Genomic DNA, 6,793 nt, shown 5'->3' with positions numbered 1-6,793 from the left:
GAGATGCACAAGCATGAGACATGGCTGTTTGACGTTTGGCAGTTGTTAATGCAATCAGTTACATGAGGCCAACGCTGTTACAAAGAACACTAATTGGCTCACTGATTAGGCCATGTCACACTAAGAGGGTGGAATATATGTATATGTTACTGCAGCTTTAGGGAATATGCATTATTTGCCATGCCTCCTCCATCCTCCTGTTTTCATTTGTAAACATAGAGCTGATGTGACTTGCCAAAAAGCTCCTCATCTGTGCAAAGGACCGTCTCTTAGAAGCACTGTGGCTTGTCAATATACATTTCAGCAAATTCCGAACAGATTGTTTTTTAGTCCTCTACTGTTAATCAAAAAGTAATGGATGGTACAACCAGACACTCATGTACCTTGGAGTTCATCTTGTATCTCTTTGGAGGTTTTCCTTGGCTCAGTCTACCATTCACACTGTTCGATCTGAGGTAAATTTTCCCTTTTACAATCACGACCAGGGAGGTTGGCTACCGTCCCATGAACCTTAAACCTCTTAGTAATATGTGCAACCGTAGTCACAGGAACATCAAGGAACTTTTGACAGGTGGTGTACATGAGGCAGCAATCACTTTTCAAGAGGACTGAAGCGCTGTTTTAATGAGCTGAAAGGGTGCCACCCAATTTGTCCACACCTGTAAGTGAATGAAACAGTGCAAAAGAGAAGATGTGGCCAAAAAACAACAAAGTTGAAGAGAGGAAAGAGAAATAAAAGTATTAGGGTTGAACTAAAGGGTGGCGACTACTCCTTACCCTCGGCAAACTACCACTATGACTTTCTTTGCCATTCTCTGTATTCAGTGAGGCCCCATCCTTTCATCACTGCACCTCTCATTGCTGTTTTACTCTCTGTTCACTCCATCTGTGTATCTCTTTTGCATCCCCATGCTCAGTTTCTACTCATCTCTTACTCATTCTGCTCACCCAAGGCTCTTGTGATCCACACAATCCTGTAATCACAGGCCCTGTCTGTCTATCATCCTCTCATTCTTGTTTTCGCCCGATTCTCCCTCACTGTCCCTGCCGAAGGGCTCTCCAGAATCTTCAAATCCTCTTTTCTCTTTTCTTTGCTTTTCCACATATCTCTCAAAGCTCCCCCTTTCCCTCACTCCATGCACTTTTCTCCAGTGAAGGAAAACTCATACTAATCTGTCTTCACTCCCTCACTCATGCTACCACTTATGAGTCTGTCACTGCACAATCTCTCTCTCTCTCTCTCTGCCTGGAGCACCTTAGGTGAGCGCAATCCTCTCATCATTGCTCTTCAACACCATTAGGTCTCCTGCCATGGCTTCATCACGCTCACCATCACGACCTATTCAGCCATGTTCAACTGCGTGTGTGTATGTGAAACTGTAAGACAGATGTAATCACAGCTAAGAATTTTTCAACCCCAATGAGCTCCCAGAAGAATGTATCCAGTTCAACAGTACACATACTGTACCTACATACACACCTACAAACCACACACAGCAGACTCATGTACCAACACATGCTCACACACTGACTCACCCAAACATAGGCCGCACACTAAAAAAGCATAAAGATGTGAAAACACGTCACATGCAGTACTGTACAAGTTAATTCAAAAACCAACATAAAAACAAAAGGAGACAGAATAGTAAGAGGAGACAGAGAATAAAACTGATTTTAAAAAGGCACAACAGTAAGAGAACAAGATCTTTTCTTGATCTCCTTCTATAATAGGAACTGGTGAAGGGGAAAACCTCATTTCATTACTTAATCCTAGAGTCTTGTAGTTTTCTAAAGAGATGCTGCCACTTACATGGAGGTTAGGAGGTACTATAGATATCTGTGATAACAAGATTCCATTGAAATCCCTAGACTAGTATGGAAAAAGCTGGATGTGGGAGAGTGAATGAGAAATGTTCTCATTATCTGCAACAGCTGCTGTCAGGGTGCCCTTGAGCAAAAACAAGGGTTGCACCTGTGGAAGTGATCAGTAGCCACTGGCAGGGGGGCTGCACTTGTAGAGATGCGTAAATTTTGCTCTTATGGCATGAGGTGAGGTTGAAATAGGCAACGCATGCTCTTTAAGGGTGCTTTTTTGGTGGAACTCAACATTATCTGAGCTGTCAATTAACACAACTGCTTGGGGGTTCTTTTTAATGTCCAGTGCCTGCATTTGCATTGTGCCCTGCTGGGTGAACATACAGTGTGAGCAGTGAAACCTGGACTCTGTATCGCAGTATGTACATACAATATATGACTACCCTGTTAAATGCCAGTGGCTCAGGTAGTCACTGTCTCTCAAACAGTCGGTGTTATCTTCTCTATTCCATTGTGTCCTTAAATCCAAGTGCTATATTACTGTGTGAAAACTGCACATAATATGTCTGCATACAGGTGTGTGGTTGTGTACTCTGTGTGCGTGTGTGTGTGTGTGTGTACTCCATCAGACAGAGAAGTTAATCTAGCATGCCACTGAGGTTGTGTTAAAGAGCAATGCAAAGACACTGTGTGTATGTGTGTGTGTTTGTGGACCTGTCACCATGGTGATGATGAACGATGGTTGTTACAATGACATCCATCTGTTGCTGCTGCCAGAGAGGGATGCTGCGTCTAACGGGAAGTGACATTACATCGATGTATACACTCTGTACTCAGACAGGAACGGCAAACACATACAGGAACAGTGTAGACAGGCGCACACAGCCTCGCTTACTTGCATACTAACGTACACACTTAATTAAAACACTGCTGCTCCACACAAAACAGTTTTATGTAAAGTAGTAACATATGGACAATACAGTGAAGACATTCAATTCTGGGGTGCAATTAGCCTGACGAATCTATGATTTCTTGAAAGTTAATGACATTATGTGAAAAGATACAACATTAAGACAAGGGGAAAAAATAATCTTCAGACTGTCAGCTTTTTTTTTTTTTTACCAGCAATTAAAGGCCAACAACAGTAAACAAGAAATCTAAAACTGAATTTAATCATCAAGTGATCAAATTTAAAGTCAGAACTGAGGTAAGACATTTGTGTTCATTTAAGCATATCAGTATGTTGCAGGTGTCTGCTCTAAGTTTGCAAAGACTAAGCTGATATTCTGTTAGCGCATGCTAATACAACCAGCAAGGTCCTAGTGTTGGTTTAATGATTGTCTATTTTAGAGAAAAACCTCAGTGTGCAGCTCTGACACAAAGCAACAGAAATATGTGTGTAAGTGTATGTCTATATACGGAGGTACACGTATGTCAGTATGCTAGTGTATACTGTGGGGCATGGTAAGGTAATTTGGTTTTAGGATGAACTGTATAAGCTAGAGACTCATACATCCTAGATGTTAGTGCTAAAGACCCCCACGACATGTGTGTGTTGTTACATTACTCAAAGAAAAAACATGAATAAGCTGCGTGTGTTTGTGTGTGTGAGAAAAATTAATACTGTATGAGCACTGTATCTGATCAAGTGTAAGATTATTACCTCTGCCAAGGAAATAATATTTTTTAACTGCAATTGCTGGTTTGTTTGCAGCATAACTCAAAAGGTTATGAATGGATTTTGATGGTATTTTTATGAGCGGTAGGGTACGGCCCCCAGAACAATCCATTACATTTTGGTGATAATCCAGATCGTCATCCCGATCTACGAATTTTTTAAAATGGCATTATGAACTGCTTTGGTGGAGATTTGTTTTCTATGAGTGCTGTCTAGTTTTAAAAACTCATTAGCTTTAATTATCATGTCAGCATTGGAAAATGTATCATCAGTCTTTTTTTTAATGCACTACCAAAAGGTAAGCATCTATTCTGGACATAGATATACTGTATGTTCCACATGTATATGTTTTAAGTTGAAGATAATTAGGTAATAGAATATTGGCCAATATGTTACAAACACAAAGACTCCGTAGTTTTCTCTGGACCCCTACCCAATGTGACCAGTGATGACATGTTTAGCCGCATGTTGTCATTCAACCGCTGGTTGTCTAGGTGGTGCCCAGAAAATAACGTGGGCTTCATAGATAACTGGAAAACATTTTGGAGAAAACCTGGTCTGATTAGTAGAGATGGCATCCATCCCACTTTGGGTGGTACGGCTCTCTTATCTAGAAATCTACACGAGTTTGTTTTACAACCTAAATTATGACAACCCAGAGTTGAGTCCAGGATGCAGGGTCGCAGTCTTACACGCCTCTCTGCTGTCTCCTTGCAGCTGCTACCCACCCAACACTCCCAGTACCCCATAGAGACTGTGTCTGCCCCCCGCCCACCTAAATTATATAAATCAAGAATCAACTCCAGAGGAGTTATTCATAAGAACCTAATTAAAATTAAGATGACTCCTCTTATAGTAGAAAGTAATAGGACAATCAAATGTGGACTATTAAATATCAGATCTCTCACATCTAAATCTCTGTTAGTGAATGATTTGATAAGTGAACATCACATTGACTTATTGTGTCTTACTGAAACATGGTTACAGCAGGAAGAATATGTCAGTCTAAATGAAGCCACTCCACCTAGTTACAGTAACTGTCACATCCCTCGAAACACAGGCCGAGGTGGTGGCGTGGCAGCGATCTTTGACTCAAGCCTATTAATCAACCCTAGACCTAAACATAGTTATAACTCATTTGAAAATCTCACCCTGAGTCTCTCACACCCAAACTGGAAAACTCAAAAGCCTGTTCTGTTTGTTATTGTATACCATCCACCTGCTCCTTATTCAGAGTTTTTAAGTGAATTCTCAGACTTTCTGTCTGATTTAGTACTTAGTACAGATAAAATAATCATAGTAGGCGACTTTAATATTCATGTAGATGCCGACAATGACAGCCTCAACAATGCATTCTGTTCATTATTAGACTCAGTTGGCTTCTCTCAAACTAAATAAACCCACTCACTGTTTTAATCACACTCTTGATCTGGTTCTGACATATGGCATCAAAACTGAACACTTAATAGTTTTTCCCCATAACCCTCTTCTGTCTGACCATTTTCTAATAACTTTTGAATTTACATTAATGGATTATACTCTATGTGGGAAACAATTCCACTACAGCAGATGTCTATCTGGCAATGCTGTTACCAAGTTTAAGGAAATAATTCCATCTTTATCTACTTCAGTGCCATTTGCCAACACAGTGGAAGGAGGCCACCTTAACTTGACTCCCATACAAATCGATAATCTTGTTGATAGTACTGCAGCATTCCTACGTAATACACTTGATACCATTGCCCCTCTGAAAAAGAAGGTAGTGAAACAGAGGAGGCTAGCCCCGTGGTACAGCTCGCAGCTCCACTCCCTAAAGCAGGCATCACGAAAAATGGAAAGGAGGTGGCGCTCCACTAAGTCAGAAGAGTTTTCTATAGCCTGGAAAGATAGTTTAATAACATATAAGAAAGCCCTTCATAGTGCCAGAACCACATTTTATTCATCACTGATTGAGGAAAATAAGAACAACCCCAGGTTTCTTTTCAGCACTGTAGCCAGGCTGACAAAGAGCCACAGTGCTGTTGAGCTTAACATTCCCTTAGATCTCAGCAGCAATGACTTCATGAGCTTCTTTACAAATAAAATCACAACTATTAGAGAAAAAAATTGGTCGGACCACTCCCACAGCTCTCGCAGATGTGCCATCTACTACAATGGCTCTAGAAACATCTGTAAGACCTCATTTATACTTGGACTACTTCTCCCCTATAGATCTCTCTGAGTTGACCTCAACAATTGCTTCATCTAAATCATCAACATGTCTCCTGGACCCCATCCCGACCAGGCTGCTCAAAGACGTCTTTCCCCTAATCAACACATCCATACTAGATCTGATTAACCTCTCTCTATTAACAGGTTATGTTCCACAGGCTTTTAAACTTGCAGTAATTAAACCTCTACTCAAAAAGCCTACTCTTGACCCAGGTGTCCTAGCTAATTATAGACCAATATCCAATCTCCCATTTATTTCCAAAATCCTTGAAAAAGCTGTTGCAAAGCAGTTATGTGACCACTTGCACAAGAATGATTTGTTTGAGGATTTTCAGTCAGGATTTAGAGTCCATCATAGTACAGAAACCGCATTGGTGAAAGTCACCAATGAAATGTCCACACAAGAAAGGTGTTCCATCAGGGGTTGGTTCGCACAAGTATATAAAGACAAACACACACGCACACACCACATGTCAGGAATCGGCGCGTTATGCTGCCAAAAATGTTGAGGGTGAACTCAATTAAAAGGCCAGACAAGGAAATGTAAAACAAAACCGTCTCTTTAATAAGAGAACTAACGCTAAACAAAACCATACAAGACACGGTGAAACACAAAAATCACAGGTCGGTATAAACAGTCCGAGATCAGAGCCAGCAAACACATACAGCAGAGGAATCCAAATACGTAGTCCAAAGGGAAGTCCGATAATTATACACAGTGACAGTCTGAAGCAAGAGGGCAAGGCAGAACAGAATAGTCAGAGGAACAAGCCGGGTCAAAAACACAAAGTACCAAAACCGAAAAATGCTGGAGAGTGAGAGGTGGCGTCTAGAACAATCTGGCTGGGATTGGTGGGTGAAGGCTGCTTATGATGCGGTGCAAACTATAATGAGCAGGTGAAACTAATGCGGGTGATGAAGAAAGTAAAAAGACCAAAACTGTGGTGAAACAAAACAGGACGTAGCATCAAAATAAAAGCCTGACAGGAAGCAACACAGAACCGAATCATGACACCACACACACACACACACACACACACACACACACACACACACACACACACACACACACACACCACACACACACAC

At 41.2% G+C, this 6,793-nt stretch overlaps 1 protein-coding gene across 2 annotated transcripts in view; it reads right to left on the bottom strand.

Annotated features, from left to right (window-relative positions):
* The window catches only part of cdkal1 (CDK5 regulatory subunit associated protein 1-like 1), a 235,510-nt gene that overhangs the window by 56,813 nt on the left and 171,904 nt on the right, over positions 1-6,793 (bottom strand). The window lies entirely within an intron of this gene.

The sequence above is a fragment of the Monopterus albus genome, unplaced genomic scaffold, assembly GCF_001952655.1.
Source record: "Monopterus albus unplaced genomic scaffold, M_albus_1.0 scaffold31.1, whole genome shotgun sequence".
Taxonomy (NCBI): Eukaryota; Metazoa; Chordata; class Actinopteri; order Synbranchiformes; family Synbranchidae; genus Monopterus; species Monopterus albus.
This window is presented reverse-complemented; position numbering and strand designations above follow the sequence as displayed.